The sequence below is a fragment of the Montipora foliosa genome, chromosome 13 (genome assembly GCF_036669935.1).
Source record: "Montipora foliosa isolate CH-2021 chromosome 13, ASM3666993v2, whole genome shotgun sequence".
Taxonomy (NCBI): Eukaryota; Metazoa; Cnidaria; class Anthozoa; order Scleractinia; family Acroporidae; genus Montipora; species Montipora foliosa.
Genome location: NC_090881.1, coordinates 17,171,047 through 17,176,046, shown reverse-complemented (window position 1 = coordinate 17,176,046; position 5,000 = coordinate 17,171,047). Strand labels below are relative to the sequence as shown.

At 40.1% G+C, this 5,000-nt stretch overlaps 1 protein-coding gene across 4 annotated transcripts in view; it reads right to left on the bottom strand.

Annotated features, from left to right (window-relative positions):
- LOC137982517 (uncharacterized) overlaps window positions 1-5,000 on the bottom strand; it is a 313,756-nt gene that overhangs the window by 187,287 nt on the left and 121,469 nt on the right. The gene's annotated exons all lie outside the window — the stretch shown is intronic.

The following is a 5,000-nucleotide window of genomic DNA, read 5'->3' as shown; positions in this document are numbered from 1 at the left end:
CAAAGATTTAGCCAAGACTAAAAGCGGAGACCCGTTTCTAACCTTAGAAAGCAACATAGTGTTTGTGGAAATAATTATGCTTTTCTGCATAAAGTACAAAATTAATCCTCATTAGAGTCTACATTTTACAGTGATCAAACACCTCTGAGCTGACAGTAGTAAACAAACAAGCCTTGCAAACAATACTCAACAATTTTCAAGTTTATCAACAACTAAAACTGAAACTACATGAACAGTAATCTCTTTCACATCATTTTCCGTTTGACTGATAATCTTTACACCCTCTCTCTTCAGTTTAGAACAACAACAAAAATCTTTACTAATTAAAAATTCAACCAAAAGTGTAGTAAATTCGCTTACTCGACTGCAATTTCACAGTCAAACAAAGCAACTGGACACCCATTTTACACAAAAGCCTATAAATGTGATTGTTGGAATATGTCAGAATCTCTGTCAACCCGGAATTGCAAACATCTTCAGGCCATCTTTTTTTCGCTAGTTTTACAATATATGTGAGGCAACGAGCTACGTAAGCTCATTATTAAAGAAGAAAAACGTTAAGCTTACCAGGAAGCTAACCCTTGTAAATACGCATAAGTTTTCCAGCGAAGTGTTGTGTCTCTCGCTCTATTTCTCTCAGCTTTACGTTAATTTTCATTGAAATTTTCTCTTCTTCTCCTTCCTCAACTTCTCTCGAGGATTTATTCGCTTAAATTTCTCAAATTCCGTCGCCTTTTCTCTCGTGCTCTTTCCTGCCCTTTATCCCGTATCTCGTCACTAATATGATTTCCCGCCAGAAAAACGCGGGTTGCCAAATGAAACGCTGCCACGCGATTTCCCGACAAGAAAAAAATGCCCGAACACTCCCATCCCCAGAGACTGTCCTGCCTTCCCACCTCCACCCTGACAGTGTGTAGGGGCGGACGGACGTACGTGACGTCATAACTAAAATTTCGCGCATGGATAGATTTCCAAAAAAACCGTACCCGTTTCACTGGTGCGCATCGCGCCCCTGAGCTCTATTATAAACCAAGAGAAAATGATGGGACAGAGAGGGAGGCTCAAGGCGTTGGCCGGGATATGTTATGTCCACGAAAGTTATTTTTAGACGAGCGGTAGTCTTTGTTCTATCGGAAGTCTGTCTTCTGAGACGTCCGCATGCAGTCTTGCCTCGCTCTCAGGTTCCTAGTGAAAAGAGAAAATGATGGCGCGCGTGGAAGGCTGATGAATATATATTTTCTTTCAAACATCGGACCGAGGTTGGCTTGCATGCGGACGTCTCGGAAGACTTCCGCTCGTCTAAAAATAACTTTCGTGGACATGACATATCCCAAGGGCTGGACCGGGAGCCTCCTTCTCTGTCCCCTCATTTTCTCTTGTATAAACACAATGACACAAGACAGCAGAGAGAACTGTAAAACCCTGTCTATATTAGTTTTAGCCACACCAGTTTACTAAAGCAAAAAGACGACAATTCACTGTGGATTGAGAAAGTATAACAATTTGGCAATGATGATTATTCCTTCATATTTCGGTGTCTTTAACTCGATTTGATCCTACGGCGGCACTTAGCCCGAAGAAGAAAAAAAACTCTTCACATTACATTGAGCAGGATTCCACGAAAATAGTTTCATTAGGTTTAAACCTCAATTAAAAAAAAATCAATTTTTGAAGTTGGGAAAAACGCGTCTCACTTGAAACATTACCAAGTGAAGGAATTATCAAAATGGGTCTGGTGGAGTATTTCTCTACGGCGCTTTCTCAAGGTCTCCACTCTTTGCAGGAAATACGCTTAATGCCTGCGTTGTTTTAGGGAGTAACAACACTCCAAACAAGAATGAAAGTATTGCACTCCACCTGATACATTTTCTATGAAGAAGAGGACCCACAAAAAAAAAAGAGAAAAAAAAATGGTTGCCTTTGTTCGGTTAATGCGAGCACATCGGAAGCCTACCAAATACTACTGTGTGTTGAAAGACACTGACTTCACAGTCGAGTTTTATCATCTAACTGCAGACAATCTTCAACGGAGATTGAGAAAGAGTTTCTGTCTTTCCAACGATCTAATCTCTGTCTAAACTGCAAGAGACTGAGATTACCATGTTTGGATCGTAAGACCACCAGTGATCTCCTCAACCAAATGCAAACTTTCTGCAGTATCTTATTCAGTGTCATACCAAAACCTTTTCTGGTCCAAAAGAAATTTGGGCTAAAAGGTGCATTAAGGTTCTCCAATATGGTTGCACTTGAATTTTCTTCAGAACTATTTAAGGACGGTGCCTACTAATTCAAATGTATTTTTGCGCGGTTTACTGAATATGCGGGAAAAGCAGATCTTAACAAGTGTTATTGAGATCAAAAAAAAAAAAAAATTGGGGGTAACCACGCATTTTTCGAAGACAATTAATCAACAACTGCATTTGCAAAAAGCTTTAAAATTCAAAGCAATGTATGGCGTTCTTTTCCAAATTAAAGCTTTATTATCTCTGAAAAATGCAGGGTTACCCCCAGTTTTCTTTTTGGGTGTCAAGAGCTCTTGCCAAGTTATGTTTTCTTCGCAAAGTTTTTAACGGCGCAAAAATATCTGTGTGTTAATAAGCACCGCCGATAGGAAATCTGAGTTTCTCGAGATGCGCAGAACGTATGCGCAATAACAATAGTAGGCACCGTCCTTAAATCTACTCGATCGAACTAAAAAAAGGCTCATATCCGAAAATCTTATTATTTGGAGGCAGTGAGGCCCAGTGGTTACGACGCGTGCCTTAAGATCCGGAGTCTAGTTCCTGGGTTCAAGATCCGTTCTAGACTCTCTTCGAATTTGTTCCTGGTAGTCCCTGGTTCAACTTGTCGGCTATACTTGTAAATAGAGAACTGGTTTGCCTCTGGCCAGTTGGGATTCTTAACAGTTGTTATTTTGTTTTGTTCTGCGTTTCATTGATTGTGTTTCATTGGCCCTTAAAAGCGCCAATGAGTGGTCAATTTAAGTATGTATTGTATATAATATATAGATTTTAGCCAAGCCTAAAAGCAGAAAGCGGAGCTCTTGGGTTATTTTTTTCTTACAATAAGTTACCCTGGCTTGAGCCTGTGATGCATTCGAAACTCGGTACCTGGTCAGCGTCCAAAAAAAAAAACAGCTGTCCTCGACGAGCTCTAAACGTAAGCCCGCGATATGGTCACGTGACACTGGTGATCGGATACTTGTTTTGACAAGTGTCGACCATACCATGGATGTCCAATATCAAAGATGTATGCTGTAAACTAGCTGGAGTATGTGGCCGCCATGTTGGGCACAAGAACTCTAAACTTGAGCCCGCGATATGGTCATGTGACATTAGTCACATTGGCATACATGGAGAGGTGGACGTATGGTCGTATGCGGGCAGGCGACTTAAAACCAGCGATCCAGCCGTGGTGTGCACGGAGAAACACGGGCGCACAAAACGGCTGGTCAATCGAGCCTAACGGTGACCAAAACCAAATTTTCTCGCACAGATGGGTTACCATATTTTCTTATCAATGGTGCTCCGTGCACGCGCCTTCAGCACACCGAGCCCCGCTATTACGATTTGGCTGCTGGTGAGATTAAATTTAATGATTAGAAACGTACAACTTATGACTGCATAAATCACTGACAAAACTGGAACAGTGTAAACATTATTCTGTTTCAAGGAGTCCAAACCACTTTTGATGAAGATTGTATTGTATCTCGTGAAACGAAAGAAACCTAAGCATTGCGATGGAAAAGCAATAATGATGACTTGCCTGCTACCTGTCACGTTTATTATTTTTTCTTTTTGTCACCAGTTTGTAGATAGTTTTAGCCACTTGTCTTGTTCGTTAGTGTGAGTGTTAACTACCTGTTGTACGATTCCCTAGTGTATTATGTATTGTCTGATTTAGTGTTATAGAACTTCTTTTTAAGTGTTGTAATGTAGTCATCTAAAAAAAACACGTTTTGTCGTAATTTGAATAAATTAGTTTAACTATATATAGATGTAAAACGTTGTGGGCGTTGGTTGGTTCTTGAAGTGGTGCAAGGTTTGTTGACAAGAGGGAAGACCAATTTCAGAAGAAAGTGGAGGGCAGAAGCGCTCAAACAGTCAATGCTGAAAGTCTTTAGCAGATCCCAACCGTACATCAAGAAAAAAAATCCTTTGTCTACGGTGGAGGAACGAGCGAGGAGAATATTACTATACGACTCTTTAGTGAAAAGGAATACGGAAAAGGTGAGCACCGGAGTTGACAAAAGTGGAACAGGAAAAGTAAAGTGCGAGAGAGATAGAAGGCGCCGGAGAGCAGAAGCGGACCGAGTAGCAGTTGGTTTAAAGCTGCATTGCTAGCTGAGGTTTGTTGGTTTGTGGATCAGCCGATTTGTTGGTTTGTTGGTTACTTGCTTTTTGGAGTGAAAGCGAAGAACTGAACTGAACTGTTTAATATTGTAAATATTCAAAGTAAAGTATTTAGTTTATTTTAATTAGTGTTGTCATTTAAATGTATATAAAGCATAAAGAAAATCTAAGTAAGATTAGTTAATTTATAGATAGTCGCTGTAGTAACTGTTATACTTGTTGTTAAATTATATCTTTAATTAAAAGTCGTACGCGTTTCCTAAAATTTATGCTGTGTTGCGGGTTTGTGGGAAGATGGGTGAAGTGCGTTGTCTTACCATTAGTTTTCTCCTGTTCTATCTTCACAATCTTGCGAGACCCAGGGAATCGCAAACCGTCACACTACCCTCGATATGTTACATTTTCGTTTTCAAATTATCGAAGTATGTGAAACCCCAGAGAATGTCTTTACTGGTTTCACAGCCTTCGAGATCAGCTGCAGGAGGCTTTTCTCTTTACACTTAGTAACCAATCAATGCCGTTAAAAGAACTGATTTAAGTATAATATCTGATGATGAATTTGAAACTCTTTGGGTTGATACTTGGAATGGTAAATAAATAAAAAAACTTGAGTTGTTGTGCTTACAGGCACCCTTCATCCTTCCCTGA